The sequence below is a fragment of the Panthera onca genome, chromosome C2, assembly GCF_046562875.1.
Source record: "Panthera onca isolate mPanOnc1 chromosome C2, mPanOnc1 haplotype 2, whole genome shotgun sequence".
NCBI lineage: Eukaryota > Metazoa > Chordata > Mammalia > Carnivora > Felidae > Panthera > Panthera onca.
This window is the reverse complement of record NC_138347.1, coordinates 38,540,582-38,567,171: the sequence shown is the minus strand read 5'-3', so window position 1 is coordinate 38,567,171 and position 26,590 is coordinate 38,540,582. Positions and strand designations below refer to the sequence as shown.

At 34.6% G+C, this 26,590-nt stretch overlaps 1 protein-coding gene and 1 non-coding gene across 4 annotated transcripts in view; one reads left to right on the top strand and one right to left on the bottom strand.

Annotated features, from left to right (window-relative positions):
• The window catches only part of CADM2 (cell adhesion molecule 2), a 1,075,089-nt gene that overhangs the window by 267,672 nt on the left and 780,827 nt on the right, over nt 1–26,590 (bottom strand). The gene's annotated exons all lie outside the window — the stretch shown is intronic.
• On the top strand, nt 8,806–8,913 carry LOC132684423 (U6 spliceosomal RNA). The gene has a single exon (XR_009612646.1). It is a non-coding gene; the product is annotated as a U6 spliceosomal RNA (small nuclear RNA).

Here is a 26,590-nt window from a genome sequence, read left to right as displayed (position 1 = left end):
AATATATATTTCTTTTATAATCAAGAAAAAAACCCTGTATTTCAAGTGACCCTTTGTTCCTTTTTCTTGTTTCCTGATTTCCCCAATGAATATATATTTCTTTTATAATCAAGAAAAAAAAAACATATTTCAAATGACCCTTGTCAAATCAGATCATTAGAATATAATCAAGTTTTCTATCTTCCTAAGTATCATACTAATTTATTAAGATAATTCATATAATAACTTTACTTAGTAAGAACACTTCTAATAGTTAAAACAAAACTCATGCACATGGAAACATAATACATAAATTTCACTCTAGTAAGTGATCTGGAGATGAGCTCTGCCAAATCCAGTAGCAATTATCAACATGGGTAGAAAATGACTTTCCAGAGCCAGGTTAAAATACTATTATGTGAGCAAGGTAGTTCATTAAGTCAAGGATAATTTACATATGCAAGAACATTATGATGACTTAATCACACCCATGAAATATATTTCTCTTTTCTTCTTTCGTTTTGTAATGATTCTATCATTACTACAAGCACCACTTGAGGTTATGCTGGAGCTATTGGCATAAAGGATCTTATTACCAAGAAGCCTGTTGATTGGCACCGTAAGAGACAGAAGAGCCTGAAGGGGAAAATTTCTTTCCAGACCTAAGTGACACAAGCACAGAGGTTCATGACCATGTTATATAATTAAGCCTATCAAGTATAAAATCTGATATCAGTAGCTTTGTCTTCTCAATGCCAACCTCTTAGAGTCACTATGGCAACTCCCCAGGATATCTCCCTGTAATCTTTAGGGTGGAGTTTTTAAATTGAGGTTAGGAGATGTCTGGAATAAATTCTTTGATAGTTGACTTAAAAGTCAACAGGAGCCAGAGTGGGATGTGTTTTGCCTTCAGCTCAGAGGTGACCTCTAGCAGGGAAACGTGGAGAACTATCAATCTTGTGAAGTGAGGTGAGGCGAAAACCACATAAGAGAAAACATGAGCTAAAACAGAAAGAAGGAATAATTACCAGAGTTATCAGATGAGCAGCTCATAAATATGAAGCTCAGAATGATTTTAAGATATTTTGCTCAAATTCCCAGGCATTGATGTAACACATAAATTGAACAAGCTGGGGGAGGTGGGATTCTTTAAGTAGTAAAAAGCACACAGCTGCTAATAAGAATACACAGTTCACCCCAGATAACAATTTGACTATCAACTGGTACATAAATAATATTGTCTGCTTCTTTAAAGAAGTGGAAAAAGAGCAGTGATGCTTGCAATAATTTCATCCACTACATTTGCAAAATAATTTTCAAAACATCCCCATAAGAAAATCTTATCCTTCTCATTTCACAGATGGGTAAACTGACACTGGGAGGTTAAGTGATTTTCCATGGTGAAACAAAGTCAATGAACCATTTGGAGTTTGTTCTGAAAGTTGAGAATTTTATTCTTATTTTTCCACAAGGGCTGCTGAGCCATAGTAACTTTGTCACTATTTGCTTAAGTGTGAATTAGACAACAACAACAAAATAAATGAGTAAACCCTTTGACAGTGAAATTTCCAATTCCATACCTAGCCGAGCTATGCCCTCATAAATTTCAGTTATAACATTAAAATCAAATAACAGAGGATGTCAATAGCAAGTGCTCTTAAATATCCTATCCTATTCAAAACTTACTTTGGACAATAATTTCCTAAGTAAATCTTTCCTTACTGGTCTATAGAAGAAAGAAAGTAATAATTGTTAGGGTCTTCTACATGCCAGGTACTGTATATACTGTACTGTATATACACTAGTATACCTACTCCTGTCCTTTCAGGTAGGAGATTAGGACAGCTTCCCTCCATCTTCTCCCCACGTAGATTCTGACTTTAAACTATTATGACTTCTGTTCCCTGGGACCTGCAGCCTAAAATCCCTGCAGTCAAATAATTTAGTTTTTCCCAATAGAGAGCAAACTCATGTGGAGAATCTACTAATCTTAAATACCCTTAGGATATGTGGTTTCCAAAATCAATTCAAAAGCCAGTTTTGTAGGCAGTCAAACTTCTTCTCAAGCTTTGAATTGCCTTTTACTTCTGGTTATAACCTGGAGAGAGCATCAGGTTAACTGCTACTTTTCTCTTTTAACTCCTTGTGGCTCAAGTTTGTCATTTAATTCCATTTCAGAGAGTCTTTCCAAAGAAGTTAACAATTTTTCCAATTAGAAAAATTAGTGTGTTACCAAATTAAGGATTCATTTGCAATGCAATCATCAGACAAATATTTTGAAGGACCTACTACATGCCTTGCCTTGTATGAATCAACATCTGAAAGATGCACAGAGGAAGAGAAACTTGCTAAGGAGACTGCAGAGTTCAGAAACTTTGGGAGAGGGTGTGATAGCAAGGGAGAAGACAGTGTAGGTGTGGTATACAACTCGTTATTTTTTTCCTATCTGTGAGAATTTGTGAGATGCTTTGGTCATACCATTTGGGGCCTTACTGTAAAATTATCCTTTCTCTGGCTGAGCTCAGCACCATTCTAGATTTCAGAGGAGTTATTCTTATCAAACAAGTTTATGATCATCTTTAAAGGAAACAAACTTCCAATTTAGAATTGTAGAAGCTGGCTATTTTTCTATTTTTCCAGGCAGCTTATGTCCTTCACTTTCCTCCTCCCCTCCTTGTATTTATTCCCTTTCATTATTTGCATAAATATCAGTCTCCTTTACTTGTTCCCAGGCTAATTAAAGGGCAGGTGATGAGGTTGTCTTCCTTATCTTTGAATCAGCTGCATTGCTTAACATTCTGTATTGTGAGTTGGAACTCCTAGTGGGTGCTCATTGTCCAAAATGAAGCATCTTCGCAGGGTAGAGGCTGGCATTTGTAGGGGAACTTGTGACAGTAGAATGACCAGAATAACTCAAGTCTGTAGCATTTGTTCATGGTCAAAATAGAGGGGCAGAAGGAGAGACTGATTCTTCACCAAGAAAAAAAAAATATATATATGGAAAATTTAAATTTCAAAACCCTTATTAGTAGAATATCTTAAGACAGTTTTTATGAAGTTCTAATTGAAAATCACGAGGAGTGTACATAAGATATAACAGATTGTGGTCTAGAACGGACACATCTAATACCATTGTCAGCCCCCAAAGTGAAACATAAAAAGACAGACTGTGCCAAATTTATGCTCCAGAAGGGGAAAAGCATAAAAGATAATAACTTTTCTTGGATATGAAGTATAATAAGCCCTAACTAAGCCCTTTTAGGTAGACAGACCTCTGAAATGGAAATATATTACCTTCCCTTCCTGGTCCAAGTTCCCTTGCATCAACATCCATTTTAACAGTACCCTTCCTCTATCATCTCATCCTCCACAAGCACTAAGCCAATGGTAAATATAAGAAAAATAAAGCTAAGCTTATCTGAGCCTTCACAATATTCTAGGCACTATTCTAAGTGCATTTCTTTTATTAGTGATTTACGTTTCATGTCAACCTTGTTGTTATCTCTGCCTTGAAGATGTGGGAACTGATGCAAAGAGAGTTTAAATAATGTGCCACAGCCACACAGCTAGAAAGCACAGCAGCTAGGTTTTGAACTCTTGCACTTTGTCTTCAAACCTCATGTGCTTAACCAAAAAAATGCTTTGAAAATAAAGTGAACTTAATTCTGACTAACTTATAAAACAAGCATAGAGTTTGGAGTCAAACAATTCAAAGCTGCATGTAGAACTTTATATCTTTTTTTTTTCATTAATTTTTATTTGAGAGAAAGAGAGAGAGAGAGAACACACAAGTGGGGAAGAGTGGCAGAGGGATAGAAAATCTCAAGAGAAAATCTGAAGCAGGCCCCATGCCCAGCAGAGAGCCTGATATGGGGCTCGATCCCAAGACCGTGAGATCATGACCAGAGCTGACATCAAGAGTCAGATGCTCAATCCACTGAGCCATCCATGTGTCCCCTTTTACATCTATTTTTAATAATTGAAGGAACACTTGAAATTCAAGTAAAAGTTGTGATATGCTAGAGCTGAGTCATATCAGCTCAGGAGAGTCAACTCTTCTCTTTTGCTAAATGACATGCCTTGGTAGCTGGAAATGGACCACACTGAGAATCTTTTCACTATGGAAATTGGCAAACAACTCAAGTCAGTGTTTTTTCCCACAGAGCCAGGTGTTAAACATTTATAGAACACCACTGGAAAAGCTACCTTGGATGTCTCTTGTTGAGAGTATTGCATACATATATAGCATAAATAAAGTTTTTCTTTCTTTCTGAAAACCAATGAACTCTTTCTAATGTAATACAGTTCATTTTTGAAGTTCTTTTCTTCAAATTCTGAGTATCTTCAGTCTTTTTTCCCCCTTTATCCTCACATCATTTTCCAAGAGGCCTTTTCTCCTCCCACCCACCAGTATTCAATAAAAGTCCCTTAAATGATCTTTTTTCCTCTATTCTGTTGAACTAATACTCTTCATAGTCTGCCAAGTTTATTTCTAACCAGTATCAGTGATTGAAAACCATTTAGGTTAGTTTCAGTAGTTAAATGGAAACAATTTGCTAATTTATTGCTGTGAAAGTCACTTTAATGAAGAGCAATTATTCAGTAGCCTGCAAAGATGGCTCTTTTGACCCTGTCTTTAAATAGCCGACAGAGAAGCTGCCATTATTCCTTCCATGTTTCCATTTCTCACGTACTTAGAGAAAAACGGTTCAAACCTTTCCCTGTCTAGATTAGGAATTACCAAACTCAAAATCAAATGAACTGAGTCTTGACTCTTGTTGGCCTCAGTTGACCTCAGTTAGTTACGGGCTGTCCTTGCTTCACACATTTCAAGAATGCTTTCATTGACTGACCACCAAGAACCTAGCACACTGTCAATAGTACATAAAGAAGCAAATTCTAAGTTAATGGCCACCTGGACCTTGCTGACAGGCTGTGATGTGCCACTACCGTGGAGAGGCAAAGCAGCAAAGGGAGATCTTTGAAGCCAGCAGTATTGTTGAAAGAGAGCAGACAGGCAAAGATGCATGTTTGAACACTGATCCCAAAACACGGCTCTGCTTCCAAAAACGGCATCATTCAAGCCTTGCTATCTCTTGAATGGATGATGAGTGAAGGCAATGGTTTTCTCCATCTCTTTCCCTGCGCTAAAGATTAAATGTGGGCCACAACAGTGGATCAGTGCACATTGTGCATGAGTGCTTACTTACCAAGAGCAATAATCACCTGAGATATATCTAGACAGACAGGCAGAGGTTGAGTCTCTGCACATCTGAGAGGGAGTGAGTTACAGTCAGTGATTTTTCAGGGTAAATGATCAAATTTTGTGGGCTATTTAACAGGAACTGAGGACCCTCATTATTTTTCTTCCTGAAAATGAGCACAACTTTCTCAAAGGAAGAACCAGCTTTAACAACAGTGAAGGAGAACAAATAAAAACAAGATGTGAAGAGAATTTAAGATATAGTTTTTCAAAAGGAAAGCATGAACTTCTCGAGATAAGCAATGTCACCTATTTTGATCCTTCATTTTAGAAAATATTTATACTTAATGAAAACTGTCAGTGAAGCCTACAAAATCATTTAATTAAGTAGAGTTATCGGCATCTGAATCAAATGGCATGCATAATGTTTTGCTTGTTTTTAAATATTTTTGTGTACTCTCTAAAACTGCATTTTATTTTTAAGTTTATAAAAAAAAGTTTGAGAGACAGAGAGCACGTGCAGGGGAGGGGTAGAGAGAAAATCCTAAGCAGGCTCCATGCCTTCAGTGCAGAACTGGAGAGGGGCTCGATTCCACAAACCAGGAGATCGCCACCTGAGCTGAGATCAAGAGTCGGGCGCTTAACCGATTAAGTCACCCAGGTGCTCCCAGAACCTCATTTGAAATGCAAAATACTGGTCTCATATTAAGGTTCTCATATTTGGGTTATGAAAAGCAGAAGGGCCAAATGGATCAGTAGATACACAATATGCTAAAGGATCTGAAATACAAGAAATGACAGGAATAGGCAATTTGTTTTTAACTGAAATACAAAGGCACCTTACTATGCTTTAGGTCTTTCCCTCAACTCTTCCCAGCTTTGTATTTCTCTCCCTCCCCACTCCAACTCTTCTGTTCAATCAACAGGTTTGAGGTTTATACAAAGAACCTGAATCTTAGAAAGTTCAAGATCATTCTTATTGCTTAGAGTCTAAAAATATATCTAAATGCACACACAGCATGCTATTACTTCCACTAAATTACTGAAGGCATTCTAAACAAATAACCTTCTAATGTGAAAGTTGTGGCTCAGTAGTTGTGTGTACTGAAACACATATTGCATACTAAAGCCTATTGGATTGAAAAGCACAAATGCTATTAATGCAAGCTTAAAATTCTCAAGAGAAGTGCAATAAATGCTCTATCATGTGAGAAAGGAAATTGGAGGAAAGATTAAGACTGATAACTAAGTGCAAAATGTTTCCACTTTTGGAATGTTCCTCTGTTCCCATGAATATTTAGAATTCTCTAGTAATTTTCCCGTGATTTCATTCTAGCACTTAGGTTTGTTCTGAAAAACTTTAAGTATTTTTGTTTTCCTAGGTTACCACATCATTTATTTTTCTTTGACTCTATCCTTTCAGGATTCAGCTTGCCTTATAGGGATAACACCTGGTATCCACCTTCTGTGCCATCCTCTGCCCAGCCACTATGGAGCATGGCCATCAGTCTGGTACTGCTTGCCAGTTTCCATAGAGACAGGAAGCACTTTGGAGACCTGTGTTCCATTGCAACTGCCAGACCAAGGCAGGAAAGAAACAAAGCTGGCGGGCAGTGGGTCTTGCAAGGCCAGGAAGGTTGGAAGGGCTTTCTCTTTCTGATATCGGAGCATAACAGTGCCAAATTGGCAGGTTCAACAGTTACAATCCTGTAGACCAGATTCTGGTGTTCACTGTGGCCATTGTGAGCGACCCATTCTGCTCCCAACTCCTGGAGCAGAATCTCTGTGTACTCAAAGTTTGGCCCAGGGCCTTTGTTGGCTTCTGATCCATGACAAAAGGCTCTTTCAGATTTACAGTGGCTCCCACAGCTCCTGACCCAGAGAATCATAATTCTCCTGTAGAAATTTCACCTCTCTTTCCCTTTTCCAGAATGTGATAATAGGTTTTCCTGGACATTCATAGCAAACCAGGAAACCGATGGGATTACCATTGGATTGTTTCCAATTAACCTACACAGTGACTGTGAGTGGGTGACCCAGTTAACTACATAACATCATATCAAAACTAGTTACTATTTGCTGTGTCTATGATAGGATTTATAATTAAGAGTCAATTCTTGATTATCAGAATCAGGGCTGGTTCTGAAGAAATGTATAATGTAGGTGAAATATAACATCAGTGCCTTTCCCTACATTTCAAAATGTTTTTGTGAGATTGTATACTTCAGCCTTCTGTATTATAAATATTCCCAGCAGTTATTTTTTTCTATCCAAAGTAGATTTCTTAAATTTCTTCCATTAATTTTATATTACTTAGCCATATCACAAAATCTATGTTTTCCTTAATTTACAGAATTCTAAGTTTCAGATAATATTTACAATATCCTGGGAAATGCTATTTTATAGCTGCTTTATGTCCTTGCTTACTGGTTGTATTGCTTTAGTATGTTTTAAAACATTATGTGATTTTTAGGGGCCCCTGGGTGACTCAGTAGGTTAAGCGTCCGACTTTGGCTTAGGTCATGATCTCACGGTTCCTGAGCTGGAGCCCTGCATCAGACTCTGTGCTGACAGCTCAGAGCCTTGAGTCTGCTTCAGATTCTGTGTCTCCCTCTCTCTGCCCCTCCCACATGCATTCTTTGTCTGTCTCTCCAAAATAAATAAAACATTAACATTTTTTAACATTATCTGATTTTTTAAAAATATGCCCAACATTTTAAAAACTTATGTTTGTACAAAATCAGATCTTTTCATTCTTTGCTTCCTTTCTGCCTCTTATTCTGCAAAAACGCATAATAAACAAAACGTTGTTAACATATTAAGGACTTAGTATACCAGACTAAATAAAAATATATCGGGTTCTGCAACTGAAGTAGATTTTAGAAATAAAGGCTTTAAAATATATTTGTTTTCATTAATTTAACTATATTTAACTTATCTACTAAGGTGTTTTGAGTTTTCTCAAAAAGCAAACAGTAATTTATTGAATGGACATGATAGTTTTTCAAGGAAAAAAATGAACTTGATGAATTGTTCACATTTATTTCCTTAAAGCTGTTTTTCTTCCTATACATATATATCTTCAAGTATTGTAATGTGGAAAAACAGAAAGCAAAGGAAATAATTTTAAAATGAAAAGGAAACTGTAGATATTACAAAGCATTATAAAAGAATAAGAGAAATGTAGAATTATTTTTATAACTTCATAAAGGCTTACTTGGTAATTATCATGTGTGTATAAATTCATTTTATCTCTCTAGAATACTGCTTTCAGGGTGAATGAACATGACCTAGATAGAACTGACTAGCTTTACTTGCTAACTGATGAACATTTGAGAGGCAGCCTTCCAGAGAAAAGAAATTTATGACCACAATCACAGTCTGGTTCACAGGAAAGCTCCATCACGTAACTAAATTCTAAATTGAGATGTCAACCTGGAGGAAATATTCTGGAAAGGAACACACAGATGGTAGGACTCTTCTAAAGACAGGGTGAGGAATATAGTGCTGAATGTACAATAATCAATCTTTTGGAAGAAAAAAAAAAAGTACTGGGTGGGACATAAGTGTTTAAAATTGAAGTTTCTGGGAAAAACTTTAACCCGAGACTAAAAAGGGGGAAAGTGCTCGCTTCAGTAGGACACATACTAAAATTGGAACCATACAGAGAAAATAAGCATGGCCTCTGTGCAAAGATGACAAGTGAGAAGGGGGAAAAATGACACCTATATTTTCCATTTCACCAAGTAGGTCTTACACAGTTCATATAGTTAAAGAAAGTAACAAATTAAATTATATTATAATACATTTTACAATATATAATAGCCTCGAGGAAAATTAAAATTCCTAGTAACATTTCTAGGAGCAAATTAAATGAAAAAAAATGCAAGAAAACAAAACAAGCATTATTAAACCCTAATTTCAAATACATAATGGTTTAAAAAATACAAAATGTAGCTATAAAAATAAAGTAAACAGAAAAAGGAAAGCTGTAAATTGAAGAGACATTGGACTTCAGTCTGGTTTTTATGCTGGCATTCCCTAATTCCAAATGAAAAAAATATACATACCAAATCAAATTAATTACTGCATAATATATTGTTGCTAATTAGTTATTTGACTTGGTTGTAGGAGATATATTTTGTTAATATCTTTCTTTTGGATTGCACCACATATTCACATACTCAGCAGCCATAAAATTATATTGACTATTAGCCAAGTTCTCTATACATTAAAATTCTTTTCATATTTTATTCTCTGCAGAAAATTTAGTAATTGCATTGATATATTAAATAGAGATGTTCATGTAAAGAGCAACAAGATGTCTATTTGAATTTTAACTCTTTGGATTATGGGATATAATAGGAAATTTTGAGATGTTGTAGCTATAAGATACAACTAAGGAAAAATTGGGTATCAAACATGTCATCCAATAATGGACAATAAGTTTATATTAGACATTAACTATATACATAAAAATATACAATGTTAATGCTTTATGAAACTTATCTTCACATTTGCAGTGGATTTTGCTTATAGGATATACTTCATGACATTAATTTATTCAACAAATACATACTTTGTGCCTTGAATGTGTTTCAAATGGTAGGTGCTGGAGATACAATTGTGGCAAACTAGAAATAATGTAAAATTTTATCTTTAGAATTTACAGCCTAAATTTAAACAGTAAAACAAGAAAACACAAATTTATAAAGGAAAGTCCTGATAAGAAGGTGGTGAAATTTCAGCTGAAACCTAAATGGGGAGAAAGACCTAGCCATTTAAAAATTGCCAGAGGACAAAAATGTTGGAGAGAAGTGGCCAGTATTCAAAAAGTAAGTTAGCTGATGTAGAAGATTCTAAGCAAGAGGTGGACTACTGAAGGAACTGAAAACAAAAAAGAAAGCAAAACAAAACAAAAACTAGTGAGTCTGGTGCATGAAAAGCAACAGACTAGATGGCCCAATGGAAAGTAGGAAAGAACATCAAGGCCAGATCATGCAGGGCTTTTTATGTCTTAATAAGGAGCTTGCATTTAATCTAACATGCAATGGCAAGCCACTGAAAGAACTGACTCAGCATACATTCTCAGAAGGTACTGTTTTCCTGCTAATTAATAATAATCCCCAAATCAAGGATTTTTAATCTTAGAAAAGATTCACTATAAAAATAGTGTCTATAATCAAGAACCTTATTGAGAAAACATCAATGAATCCATTAACTCCTAGGATAATTTGTAAAGGTAACTAATCTTGGTATTTTTTTTTTTTTAATTTTACATTGTAAATGGAGACCCGTCTTTTACTGACTTGAGCTTGTACTAAAACAGAATTGTTATGTACATTTCCATATCCCCCCACTCTTTGAGAGACCATTTATTCCTTACTTCCACTCTAAAATGTCATTGCTTTGGGAAGTTTCTTCTTATTAATAATGGAGAATTTCTGTTTTATTGCTTGCTTTAAAAACTGCAGTAGTGTCTGGGAGAAAGGAAAGTATTTCTGGTAAACTATCTATGGATGTACACATTATTTTTAAAAGTGTTCTTTTTCAAAGATGTATTTCTTTGAATGGATAACAACACAAAGCTTTCAAATAAATAATGAGTTCCCAAAGGACTGCAAAGAGAGGTAATAAAATATTTGAATTTTTCTCTTGTATAAGAGTATCATTTATAAACTTTATAAAACAATTCTTCCTCTGATTAATATAATAGAAACGAGAGCTCTCTGCTCTAGTAACAGAATTTTTATGCCCAAGGAAACCATTAGTATAGAAACCTGATACATGTAGAAAGTTCTGATAGTAGGAGCAGATAAATATATTACTTTTCATTCTCTAACAGGCATAAGACATTGCCTTGGACATAGTGGGCACATAATTTCGAACACATGCACATGTGTTCAAAATGATATCACCTTAATTATGTAAGTATTGATCAGCATGTGGTAACATATAAATCAACTTGGAATATTCCCTAAGGAACAAGCTCTCTTTTGAAAAAATAAATGTAATAACACAGTGGTTAATAGGATGTGTTTTTCACTGTTTGATCATTCCTGAATGCACAAATATTTCATTAATGTTGATTTCACCCATCTTGTCCATGTTTACAGGCTTTGATGTTCAAGTCCTTTGTAGTGCCACATTAGATCTAGGGGAACATTGCCCTATGAGAGCAAGTGGAAACTGCTGTGGGAAAATATTAAAATGAAAATTGATACTTTGTATAGATTTGTACAGATAAGTCAGCTCAAAGAATTATATTTCTGATGAGTCAGAGAAGGAATTAATGCCATCTTCTCATAACTGTTTTTGGGGTTACTACTTTTCAAATCTGTTGATAGAAAATTATAATGAATTAGAATGTTTTAAATGGAAATTATTAAAATTAAACTCAATAAAATTAATTGATATGGAATTAAAAATATCTCAACTGATTCCTTAAATTTATTTATTTTTAAAATTTATTTATTTTTAATATTTATTTATTTTTGAGAGAGAGAGAGAGAGACAGTATGTGAGCAGGGAAGGAGCAGAGAGAGAAGGAGATACAGAACCCAAAGCAGGCTCTAGGCTCTGAGCTGTCAGCACAGCTTAGGTGCCCCTGATCCTTAAATTTAAAGAATGGATGTTCTGGAGAGATGGTTGCAAAATAACTGAAAAAAAAATTATTCATAGCAAAACCAGTGTTCTCTTCACTACAATATTGGAAAGAACATGTTAACAGCTAGTTCTTAGTTTTTCCTTTAGTTTCAAGACATCCTAAAAAGTTGAATGTTGATTGGATTATCTTTGCTATTCAAGGAATTCATAGGTTATCTTGGATCCAAAATAAATGAGAACTGGGGAAGTGGCTATGTACTAGACTAAGCACCTACATTTCATTGTTGGGAATATTTATTAAATAATAAATTAGTATTGACTAAATGAAGTTGTACCAGAGAACGGGAACTGATGACATAATCTTGTGAAGGCTGTGTGCCTACGGAGGCATAAAAACTGAATAGATTCCAGACCTGGAGGCTTCCCTGAGGGGTGGTACTAAATCGACTCAGTCTATTCTTGGATAAGGAGTAACTGTGCACATTCAGAAGCATTTCAGGCAGTCACAAAGCCTCTGCTTGTTCTTGACACCCTTGTTCTATCACTTGTCTTGTGACCTTTGGGTAAATTTGATGTTGGATAAAGCCTGTTGTGTAGCTCATGGATGTTATTGAATCCATGAAACCAAAAATTGAGCTGCCGCTCTAGTAAAGTGGGCACCACAACTATATCAGATTAACAACAAAATACCATTTCTGCCTAGTCTATCTGCTGAGGTAAAGACTCTTCCAATAAGAACAGAGTAGTCACATTATTCATGCTCAAAACTGTTCCTATTTGTCCGGTTTCCCTTCCATATCAGATTGAAATTAAATAGATTGCCATATTTCATGAAGTCCACGTATCTAAATAAAACATAAATAGGGGCGCCTGGGTGGCTTGGTCTGTTAAGTCTCCGATTTCAGCTCAGGTCGTGGTCTCACAGTTCATGCGTTCAGCCCCGCAATGGGCTCTGTGCTGACAGCTCAGGGTCTGGAGAGAGCTACAGATTCTGTCTCCCACTCTCGCTGCCCCTCCTCCGCTCACACTCTCTCTCTCTCTCTCAAAAAAATGAATAAACTTAAAAAAATAAAAAAATAAATAAAACATAAATATTACAGAATGCATATTATTAATAATAGCTACTACATCTCATTGCTTAGATTTAGATATCTATTGAATACTGTGTTTTTCAAAATTTGTGTTAAATCCCTGGAAGGTGCAGATTTTTAAAATTTAGAGCATTGAATATGATAAGCCATAGACTCAGGGATAATTGTAAAAAACCAAAAAGAAAACTGCAAGTATTTGGGGGTATTGGCAGCAACATGGGAATAAATACACATTCTGAATGCAACTATTTTTGAAGTAGCAAATGTATGTATGTATTTGTTAAAAATCAACATCATATTTAATAATAACTCATTAAGTTTGTATATGGGGCTATAATTCCAAATCTCACTACTGAAATCATTGACCAGCTGATCTTAAAGGTACATACAAAGATGACTATGAAAAAAAATGTGGTACGTAATTTTTGACAAACTTTTTCTCACCATAACAATAATCAGCTCTTCATATTCAAAGGTCAAATCTCTATAAGTAAACTTCTAAATGCATGGAATCCATCATTACTCAAAATTATCTAATGAATGATAAAATCCAATAAAATATGCTCTTTGTTACAATTTGAATTTCATTAGTACTAAACTCATAATTTATAATGCTATGATAGTTACTTTAAAAATATATAATGCTTAGTTAACGAGGGAATTTGACGTGTAATGTGCTTCCTTATTTTTTCTTGATTAAGCTTGTGTAGCCCCAGGGCACAGGAAATATCGACTCATATGGCAGGGTTGATAAGCATCAACTCTCCCTGCTGACTTGGGCCAGCAAGCTGCTCATGAACCCAGCAGATGTTTCTACTATCTGGGCCAATGGAAACCTTATGGACCTTTTTTCCTTCATCTCCTCCCAGGAGCAAATGTTAACACAGCAGAAATTTGGATGCACGCCAAATAGAAAGCAGAAGGTTGGTGAGAAAATAGGGTACACACTTATCCATAAATAGTGGTCATCAGTGGTTTAAATTGAGTATTAAGCCATTTTTAATGGCTTATTTTTGTGCATTTTGCTACTTAATTTAACCATATCCCTATCAACACCTCTGTTTATAACATAACACAACAGCATTTATTTAAGCACATAAATCTAATCCTGGAATGTGCTAGTTGTTTTAAGATATAAACCAGAAAAAAAAAGAATCTGCATATCAAAGTAGGACAACTGTTTATTCCTAATATTTGTTATATGAATGGAAAAACTGCCTAGTTGTAGACTTGTACATTACTAAACTTAATTTACAGTTTGTTGATGTCATGTTAAAAAGTAGCAAAAACAGGCTCAGTTTGATTAAATTCCTAAGAAAAAAATAAAGGGTTAATCTTTATTGCGTATCATTCTCATTTAGTTGAATTTTAAATGTACACTCTCAAGAATGCAATCTGATTAAATTCATGTAGCTGTCCCTCATCTACCCCATCTGCCCACCATCACTCACACTGATCCAGTGAAGTGCCCATCAAGTTGTAAGATTTAGATTTTTATTACCTGTATTCAAATTCTGTATTTTGGAATTCTCTCTTGCTTCTATAATTTTTCTCCTCTAACCAACATATTAACGTAAAGGGAAAAGTTTTAAGAGTTGAAGTATGTTTCTTAGACTCCAAAACTATGTACTTTCCCCATTTATTATAGTATCACAGGATATATTTCCTGTTGAGACTGGGATTAAAAAGTCGGGAAATAAGTTTGAATAGAGGAATAATGTTTCCTAATGTTCACTTATTCTAACTTCTTTGTTGAACACCTACTATGACTAAGGCACATCATATGCAAATAAACTGAAATAGCAAGGAGCATAGGCATACTACATAGTATAATATTTGATAGGATTTGTTTCAGTAAGGTCAACGTTGACAGTGTCCTGTAACACACTCAATTGACTCAAAAAGTGGTCCTGAGTGGCTGCTTGACAGAAGAATTGTTTTCATTTGTTTTCATGATTACCATAGAAAGAGCATGTCTGCGTTAAGTAGCTAAGAAATATAGGCAGTATTTTAAAATGCTTCCTGTGCATAGCACTTATGATAGGTGTGATTGGAAAAGACACTCACTCATATAACTATCCGATGCCAAACATTTAATAGTTTTCCCCCTTGTACTCTAATTGTCAGAAACTTAATTTTAAATTCCTTCAAGGATTTTATGGGTATTACTTAGCATTTTAAATGAGAATAGAAATTCTGGTCCAGAAACCTGGCAAACACGGCCATGAGACAGAGGTGCTATGGAGATTTAATTACCTACAAAAGTATTATTTGCAAACTGTGCAAACAGTCTTTGGTTAAACAAGGAATCAAGATGATGGAGATTTCACATCTAAGTGAAACAAACACAGACACAATTTCTTATTTTTATAATGAAAAAAGCCTCAACAAACAGACTATATTTCCATTCTCTATATTATCTTTGAGAAAGAAGACTTCAAAAACCTCTCAGAACACTCAGAATTAATTAAATAACATATAAAATCAAAGAATCAATGATAGGTTCATACCTGCTCCATATAAGATAATCGATACTATGTGTTGTGAAAGAGATAGTGGAATATAGAACCTAAGGGTGGAGAGAAGCACTTAACATCCATATTCCAAAATGAACAAATCATTCTACTTTTAGTCATTGCTTTAATAATTCTAGCACAATCACATGATAAAAAATGCATATTAAGTTTATAAAGTATTTGATTGCTTCAGTATTACATAATTTGAGGCTTAAAAATAAGAGCAAGATGAAACAAAAAAAATAAAAATAACAACAATAATTAAAGACCATTTGTTGAAGGACAGAATGGAAAGAAGACAATTGAGAATAACTTTGGGTTTCCAGATAGACGATGTAATAGAGGGTGGTGTCACTAATTAAGATCTAGACACAAAAGGAAAAGTGGTATGTTTGTTAATTTTTGCATTTTAGCAAACCACCCCAAAACAGTGCCACACATCAACAACGATTTTTGTAGTACACTGTTCTGTGAAGTGGCAATTTGTACTGGGCTTCCCTGGGCAGTTCTTATAATCTTGGCTGTGCTCCCTAGTACACCTATGGTCAATTACCAGTCATCTGCTTTTGGGGGCTCTGCTTCTGGGGATAGGCTATCTGTCATCTGGAATGACAGGTGGTGACTGGGCTTGATTTCATGGCTCCTAGCTCCCAAGAGTACAGCCCAATGAACAAGCACTTTCCAAGCCTCTTCTTGTTTCCAGTCTATTACTGTCCCATTGGCCAAAGCTAGTCACAGGGTCAAGCCCAGAGTTAACGTAGAAGGTGACTACCCAAGGGAATAGATGTACAGTAAAATGAACAAAATAGCGGATGTCGGATGTGGAGAATAAAGTAGCTGATTATTGAAGACAGAGTGCTACATGTAAAGGCAGGGGAACGATTAAGAATGAAAGATTTTCACACTGCAAATATTGTAGGAAAACCAAGTTTATAAAGTATCAGACTCATGTCCATGGGGAGTGACCACCAATGCTATAGGGGTTTTGTCATGAAAAGATTAAATGAAAAAATGAAAAAAAAGAAATCAGAATGCAATGTTTTAGAAAGTGAATGACAGGTGATCCAATGAAGATTTTAAGTGTAATGAACACTTTTGAAGAACTTGATAATGAGATTGAACAAAAGCTGAAAGAGAATACAGAATTTGAGGCAGACTTTTATTGTTTTCTTGCTTACTTCTTTATATAACTTAGTAGAAATTATGCTGTATAACCCTCATTCTGACTCATGTGACTTCTATCTGTTCTACAGACACTTATTTCATAAATGTTTGCTTTGATTCACCAGGCAGATTGATAAGAGTAAGAATAATCAGCACCAGTATTTTCCCACTTCAGGAAAGGCATCTCAAAACAGGTGCCCTATTTTTAGATCAGTAGTTATCGTGTTGGTCAGCACAGTCCATTTTGAATAAATCTGTTGGCCTGATGTCCACTCCCTTTTCTTTTTCCAATGGCAACATTAACAAAGCTTAAGTAAAAATAAAAATACAATGTATTTATAAAGGTAAATAAGAGTACACCTCACCTTACATTGCAGATTTCTCTTAAATAATCTTGATCTTTATTTTGAAAGTATTATTCATTTTTTAGTGCTGTGGAAGCCCACAAAATATTTCTTTTTTTCTTTATGCTATGCTGATAAAATGCCATTGGCCCACTAGATATTTCTTAGACTTCACCAGTTCAATCATTGTTAACCTACCTGTTGTATTGTTTACTTCTGTTCTTAAACTAGTTAAGGAAATCTAACAGAAAACATAAGGAAATGTCTAATAATCCTCACAAATGTACATCTGTCTAATTTTTTTTACACCCATAGGAAGAACACACTACCTATAGATGCTTAACATATAGAGAATAATAAAAAGATGACCAGTTTGAACAAGGGAGAATTCAGGCATGGTAAGATTATTTCTGTGAGCTGCTCTACAAATACTAAGTCATGTAAAAATAAATTTTATGTTTAAAAGGTAACATTGACTGCAAAAAATATCAAGTAATACAAAAGAATGTAGATTTTTCCTTTGACCAAAAATATGACCCATACAGACCCATGGTCATAAAATACCTAGAATCTCCCTTAAGTATTCTACTCATAATCTTATAAGTGGACAATGGCTTAGAGCAAAATTCCATCTTAGATTTAACCCTGATTAAATCTAATCAAGTCATAAGTCCTCTTGTGCTGAAGGAAAGCATGAGCTATCACGAGCATTTGGCAAGAGGGATTTATTCGTGTATTACATAATGCAAATAAAGTGTTTGAAGAGAGTGCCCTTAGAATGGCATGCAAAGGTTTCTGGTCAGATGGGAAGAGATAGTTAAATGGACAAGTAAAAGTGAACCAAAACAACCTTAGGAGAAAGGGACCCTGAGACTAAGTAAGAAGAGTGACAAATTAGAGAAACAATAGGCGGTGAATTATGTCATTATATATATAAACATATGATATCCACACCCATATCCATTATAATAAAACAATTATTTTTATTTAGAACTGTGTATGTATACATATTGATACTGAAATATTTCTCTTTTTTTAAATGTTTACTTATTTTTGAGAGAGAGAGAGAGCATGAACAGGGGTGGGGAAGAGAGAGAGGGGACAGAGGAACCAAAGCAGGCTCTGTGCTGAGAGCAGTCAGCACTATGTGGGCTCGAACTCACCCAGAACCTCGAGATCCTGACCTGAGCTGAAGCCGGTCGCTCAGCCGACTGAGCCACCCAAATGCCCTGATGATGAAATATTTCTATCAACAGGAAATAGAAATGGTACCCTTTCTAAATAATGCTTGTCAATAAGTGCATTTTTAACCACCAAATAATAAAAACACATTAACATTCCCATTGTCATCTTTTCTCCCCCTAAACATTTCCAAAAGTTTTTCTCTTGCTAAAGTTATGCTAGCAAAGTCAGGTCGCATCCATGTGGATATCCTAGATCACCTCTCCTTGACTTCATGCAGAAATCAATGAGGATTTTCCTGCTGTTTTTGCCAAGTACAAGGTATGCATATGAAAATCAGGTGGATGTAACATTGGTGAGTTCATCCACTTTGATTTTAAAATTTGCTTCCTGAAGATTGATCATCATTTCTGTGTGGTCCAGACTAGTTTCTATTGTTGCTTTAAATCCGGACACTTAAAAAGGTATTCTATATATTGGTTTGCCTATGAGTTCGACAATTTAAGAAAAGGTTCTTACTGAACTGAGTTTATACACTTGTACTGAATAATTTAAATTGTGGGAAAACTCTTTAGAAATTAAATTTTATTTTAAATCAGGAATACTGAAATGAGAAGGGTAAGACAGTATAAAGAATAGCAAGAAATATGGGAAGAAGTGAGAGGAGAAGAACCAACCATGAAAACATGAGTTTAAAACACAGCAAATGAGCGCTATGCAACTAGATACATTAGAATGTCACGAGAAGAATGTCATAAGGAATTTATTTATGAAAATGATAATGCTGAAATACAAAATGAAAAATTTGCATAAGTAGATGAAAGTTAGAGAGGAAATATATGCATATTTATGTACACTTTGGAAATATAATAAGCAATGAATTTGAGATGGTTTAAAAGGAAACATGAATAAATAATGTATAACCTGATTTATACTAGAGGAACAAATAAACAGGAATGAATTAAATTGTGATTCAAAGACCATATCAAATCAAGTCATATTATTTAGCAGAACTTTCAGGCATACAAAAGATATATCCTGTTTTTCAAATACTTGGCATATAACAAAAGTTAGATGGGATTCATATTTCTTTTTCAACATGGGTATCTTTGAGTAAACAGCTATAATCAACATGACTGGGAAGTAAAACAATTACCATTGAGGGTTTATTTATGTAAGATATTAGAAATAAAAAAATTTGTTAAGAATGCTTTGCTGCTTATGTGGAAATATTACATTTCTCTGATGCACAAAAATATAGTCCCTTATAAGTAAAGAGCAGAAATAATTTCAAGACATATACTATTGTCATCAACAACATAAATAAAGATAAGTCATACATTTAAAGCTAAATAGCTATGGAATAGCAAGATGGGAATTTCAAGCTAGATCTTATATAATTCTCTATTCAAGTATCCATTCAAAAACAATTTATTCAGTGTCCACTGTATGCGAAACATTATGAGAAGCATGGAATTTTAAAATGATATTAAAAATAAAAATGATGATTTGAATTTGGTAATGTACATGAATTTGAGGTATCTAAGTTGTGGTATTTAATATAATAAAATTCTCTTTCATATTCTTCTTAAGATGAATGTCTTTATCTTCAAATCTTAAATTAAGTGCTACCTAGTATTTTATCATAAACAAGTTGAAGATGTATTTTTCCACTGACACATTTAATTTTCTCAATACAGGAAGACTACACCAAATCTAAAATGGAAGATTCTTTCCCATTTTAGATTTGCTATTAATTTTAATTAATTAAATAACAACTTATCAATTAAAACTTTATTTTCCTGGGATAACAACAATAAAGGCATAATTATGAACTCACTATGAAAATTTATTATATATTTTCATTATACACAAGAAGGGAATTCATAGATTTTTTTAAAAAATGGCTGAAATATAAGCAACTGGCTTGTATATTGATATGTGCATTAAAGTAATTTTCTAGATCAGCGAATACATGTTAGCAATGGCTGCCTGTGCTAAAATTACATTTCTTCTTTTGCTCTAAAAATCCTTTAATAAAAACCTTCTACTTTTTAAATTACTGAATTATTTTAAAGGTAATTTAGTACCTAATAACATGTAGGCATGAATGAATTTATTTGAATAGCAACTGGGTGTTGGAGCATGGTTTTCTCATAAATGAGAGCATAATTCGTTTTGCATGTCATTGAGTAAGTTTATTGTATCAGATTGTATGTAACTGAAATAATGGAAGATCAACCTCTAGTAATCTTGTAATTCACCTAGTGTATCATCAAATCTATTTTATAGAGTACAATTTGTAGGAATCAAAAATATCTAACGGCTCAGAATGGAAATCTACATAGACAGAAAATTCCGTTTATAAATTCCAAATGAAAATGATTATCTTAATAAGGATTTATAAATGGATTTTATCTTTCAGGCTTATAAAGCTCCAGCATAGTCATCACAGTCTGTTGAATGCTATGTAAATATCTTAAACTATGTATTTCTGGCCTGAGTCAGGTACCAGTATATTATTAATTCCTGCATTAAAAGAACCAATGATATCAGTAGTAATGCCATTGTACTAATGCAAGGCAAAAAAGTTTTTAAAGTAGGATAATTTTAGGGGCACCTGGGTGGTTCAAACAGTTAAGTGTTAGACTCTTGATTTCAACTCAGGTCATGACTTCACAGTTCATGGGCTCAAGCCCCACATCAGGCTCTGTGCTGACAGTGCTGAGCCTGCTTGGGATTATCTCTCCGTCTCTCTCTGACCCTCCTCCTGCCCCCACCGCAAAATAAATAAATAAAACGTTAAAGTAGGATAGTTTTTTTTTTCAATGTTTATTTTTGAGAGAGAGAGACAGAGACAGAGCACGAGGGGGGGAGGAACAGAGAGAGGTGGACACAGAATCTGAAGCAGGCTCCAGGCTCTGAGCTGTCAGCACAGAGCCCGACACGAGGCTCGAATTCACCAACCATAAGATCATGACCTGAGCTGAAGTCGGACGCTTAACTGACTGAGCCACCCAGGGGCCCCTAAAGTAGGATAGTCTTAAACGTTTTGCAGAAATGCAAATTCTCTCCTTTTTAAGATTTAAAATAATTGTAAAGCTACAAAATAATTCTGGTAAATGAGCACTTAAAGGTTTAGAGCTTAACTTGTTATTTGACACTTAAGTTCATTAGTCAATCCTTTACATAGGTGCCTCTTTAAGTACATGTCTATTAAACATTCTATTTATTTCTAAATTTGACTTTGTTTACACCTTATTTTTACATAAGTTCATTAAAATCACATGATGACATTGCTATAGGGAAGGACTTATCTTCATTTTTATGGATGTGTATGTATGTGTGTATATATGCGTGTGTGTGTGTATATATATATATATATATATACACTATATATATATAACTAATATATAATATATTATATATATATATATATATATAATATATTAGTAATGTGTGCCACATGTGTCTATGTATGTGTATTTTCTAGATCCAACTGATTGGTGGTAATTTAGCTACACACACAGGAAAACTGAATGAAAACTTCTTAAATTATTTTTGAACAGTATGAAGATTCATCACCCTGAGCCTGGTGAGCCTACTGGCTATTAAATATAAACTATACAACTTTGCTGCTTTCCCAGTGTTTCAGTGGTTTTCCAAATCTTAAGAATAGTTACCAATGTTATCCAAAGTAACTATATAGCACATGATGTTATGTTTGACTTGAATAAGATGATCTATTAGGAAGGAAGTCTTCATAATCCTCTGGGGAAAAAAAAAGACTGAAAATGAAGCCTTAAAGAAAACTTCATTTTTTCTAATTCCAGAGCTTTTTTCAGTATTAAGAAAAGTAGTAATCTGTCTGGTTGCATAAGACTAATAAAAATGTTCACGAGGATAATATTTTTGTAACTGAAAATAATAAAGAATGGGCATTAAATAAAATATACCATGAAATTGTTTTTAAGAATGAAAACTTTCATCTTTACATTAAAATGCATCTTTGTTTATGCTGTTTTTCATATGGTAACTGTACTACCATATGTAAATGTTTCAGAAAATTTTCCTTTTTAAACTGCTGAAAATGATTGTCTTTCTCTACTAATTGCTTCTTTCTCGTGACAAGAAATTCCACCCTGAATAATGGTGTATGAGATGTCTTTAAGCTATTCGTATTAAACTTAAAACTTCCAATTGCCTATGAGGTCAAATGAATAACATCTCGTCATGTCCATCTAAACTAAGAGACTGTACATTTGTTTGTTGACAGACAATGGCTATCACATTTGTTCTCAGACTCTTTGGTAAATTTTCGGCTAGAGCTAAAATTCACGTCCTTTGGAGAAAGTAAAAGGATGTAGAGGTGGTGTGCCTACAGTCTGTTAAGTATCCAACTTTGGTTCAGGTTATGATCTCAGGGTTTGCAAGTTTGAACCCCATTTGGGGGCTCTCTGCTGTCAGTACAGAGCCCACTTTGGATCCTCTGTTCCTCTCTCTCTCTGCAACCCCGCACTCTCGCATACTGTATCTGTTTCTCAAAAAATAAATAAACATGTTTTTAAAAAAGGATGTAGAGGAGATAGTGGTGTGAGGCTAAAAAATGTAGGCAAAGAATCAAAAAAGTGCAAAAGCTATGTACTAAGTGTAGTCAAAGACAAGTTCCACAAATATAACTTTCAAAGCAAGAAGTATATGCCTCAAAAGTAGCTAGGAGTAATATCTTACCTTTAAAAAGGAAATATCCCCTATCTATTGGATTTAGATAATTTAATTATTACTTAAAAGAAATTATACCATCTCATCAACTCTTAGTCTTTTTCATTCATTAAATACATATTTATGCATATTACTTTAACGTTTATTTACGTTTGACAGAGAGAGAGGCAGAGCGTGAGTGGCGGAGGAGCAGAGAGAGAGGGGAGACACAGAATTCAAAGCAGGCTCCAGGCTTTGCGCTGACAGCTCAGAGCCCGACGTGGGGTTCGAACTCACAAGTTGTGAGATCATGCCCTGAGCCGAAGTCGTCCGCCCAACCAGCTGAGCCACCCAGACGCCCCTATCCATATTACTTTAATATTTAGCATAAAAGAAGCACTGATATTGCTACTAGGTATCAGCAATGATCAATATTAAAATGGACCCTAAAACTTATGAAACTTTAAGTACAGAAAAATCAAGGACTTTAAACCAGTAAGCAACAATCTTCAGTCTTTCCCTAAAAGATATTATACATGATTGATCAAATCTCAGACAAAAATGTGTCTGAAAGCATCACCATTAGATAGGAAAGTGATTCAACTAAGTAAATAGTAATGAATTTATTAATACATATGCATATTTGACCAGTAAAAGACATTTTAAGTGACCCTTTCTCTCATATGAAAAATACAGATTTGGAGATATAGGTGCTTTTGTGGCAAGGGTAAATGGACAAAAAGTATGACAGTGTCAAACTTTTGTGCAAAGACAGCGAAGCTATTCATGAAAATGGTTTCCTCACTTTCCTGTCTGTCCTCATGACTGTATTGCATTGCCCATCTTACTTTTTAGTTAAGAGTGACCATATGGTTAAATGGCAAAGGACAGAGAGCAGAGGAGAGGGTTTATTTTGCAGGCTTGACCCACTAAAACGTCTCAAACACTCTGCTATGTTCTTCCTCCCTCTGGCTGACTGTGTGACTGTGATAGCAATATAAAAGGCGTTTTTCCCGCCTTAAAGAATATGACAAAACTTTTGCTAGCCTGTTTCTGAAGGAAGAGGGCCATGCCTCAGATCAAGAGTGCTCACTTCAGATCAATAAGTTAACAAGAGAGAGAGAAAAAAAAAACAAACCTTTAATATATTTCAACCATCATACAATCTGTGGTCTATTTGCTACAGCAGCTAGCACTATCTGACTAATATATTTACTAAAAAGATTCACCCAGTAAAAAGGATACAGCTTTAGCTGCAAACAAAAGTGAAGATGAAGATTTGGGGTGAAAAAAAGTGAAGAAAACTAGAAATGAAAACAGACCTAAAAGAGAATCGCACTGCTCAACACTAAAGACAGTACTCAGCAGTGGTGAGGGAAAAAACAAAATTTGGCCCCTAGACTAGACCAAGAAGAAAACGAAATAGAAATGGATGCTTGTTGATCCTCAGTAGTATTTTCTATTTTGAGATCCACATAAATATTCTCTTTCCCTAAACTGAATGTCTTAGTTAATCCCTGGCTGCCAGTACCCTGGACCCCGGGGGTTGGGGGGGCATTAATATTTCCTAGTGATAACTAATTATTCATTAGCACTTTGGAATTCTGTAACGAACTATATGTTTGTTATTAGTCACCACCGCCAAAGGAAGTAAAATTGAGACAAATATCACATGATTTCACTCATATGTGGAATCTGAGAAACACAGCAGATGAACATAGGGGTAAGAAAGGAAAATTAAGATAAAAGCAGAGAGGGAGGCAAACCATAAGAAACTCTTAAATACAGAGAACAAACTGAGGGTTGCTGGAGGGGGGTGGGTAAGGGGATGGATTAAATGGGTGATGGGCATTAAGGAGGCCTCTTTTTGGGATGAACACTGGGTGTCATATGTAAGAGATGAATTACTGGGTTCTACTCCTGAAGTCAAGACTACACTGTATGTTAACTAACTTAAATTTAAGTAATAAAAAAAAAAAGAAATATACAAATGTACTTTGTTTCTGAGAAGCAGTCTATATCTTCATTCAAGAACTTTGGTATTCCATAAATTGTGCTTAGACAAACATACATGCATACAAGTTTAAGACAATGTACACATACTTTGCACATGCATACATTTAAGTAGAGACTTAAGTAAGAAAGAAAAATTTCAGTATTCAAATGCAAAAATATCAAAGCTAAAAGTCACTGAAAAGAGCTTAATGATAAAAATATCAGTTAACACTGCAAAGGCTCTCTTTTTTTTTCATACAAATGAATGTGAGTGTCTTGTCTTATACAACTTTAAAACTGGTCCAACTTGTGTAATGTTTTATAAATTCTTTGGTTAGGAACAATCCTGGTAACCTCAACTTTATTCTCTCCCCATGATATTTTCATTTGCCTCCAAAAGTGTCAGAAGTGCACAGATTCTTTTATCAATACATTTTACACACACAGAAACAAAGGAAGAAAGAAAGAAAGAGGAAAGAAAGAAAGAAAGAAAGAAAGAAAGAAAGAAAGAAAGAAAGAAAAATAAAATACTATACCAGCTTGTAAAGGTTCAGTACATTTACTACCCTTTTTGCTGAAAAACTTCACCTTTCTTGATTTATGACATTCTAGTTCAGCTTGGAAAAAAATGAAACCAGTTCTTTCTGATCATTGACAAAACACTCTTAGGAAAGATCAAAATCTCTTCTTCAGCTCATTATAGATCAGCTATCTAGATAGATGGAACATGAAGAAAGACAGATATTTCATTTTGGAAAAAAATGTTCTTCAGAAATAATCCTATCAGCACGCCATAAATTTCTAGCCTGTTTTCCATTTCTTTTTGAATATTTACCTGCAAAGGGGAAGCCCTTTTTGAGTTCCTTTCTTCATCCTTACTTACCTCTCTTCATTTTTCCTATATATGTCCTTCAAATATAACCATGATGTTTAAAAGTGTGTAACACATAAGTATAGACTCAAAAACTGGGGCCAGATTAAAATTATTAAGGATAGTATAAATAATGTCAGGCAGATATATATTTCACTCAAGTAACTTATGGGACTTTTTAAGCAAGTTAAATTTCCCCCATGCAGACACTACAAACATATTGAATTCTAGAATATTACTTGATAATCTTTTCAATTCATTCAAACTTAAGGTAGTAAATACATATTCTGTTAATGCATCTACAGGAACATTAATTTTTATTCCACTTCTCTGAAGAGAGATATCGATTGATTCGTGGATTGACCAATGACTTTAAGAAGTTCAGAAAGTGCTGTTATTCTAACATGATAATTACCTAATGTTACTGAATCAATGAACTGTAGCCCACGCTTCACTGAACAAAATGCTTATGGTCTAATTTAGATTGATAAAGTGCTCACTTCCAGGGCTCAGACACCTTTGCTACAAGAATTATTGTTTTCTAATTCATAAAAATAGGAAGGTTATCTTACTCCATATGATAAAGGAGTTAGAGAGCCATAGAGGAACACATTAGAAATGACATCTATCATGGGACACACTGTGAATGACATTTATCCCAGACCATGAGTCTAAGCACTACATCATTGTATTGCTAAACACAACAGTTAAGAACATTGTATGTCTGCCCTTGCTGTGAAGTAAATTATCAAAGTATGTGGAAAAACATGTCTGGATTTAGAGGAGGGGAAAACCATTTGCTGGCCTTGAGTGAGGACATCAACAAGAAGGAAATGACCACATTAGTGGAAAATAAAGAATTCAAAGGGATATTCTAGATATTACAGTTCAATGGCTTTATGTTTCTCATTATCTCTCATCCCCTCACCACCTTTATC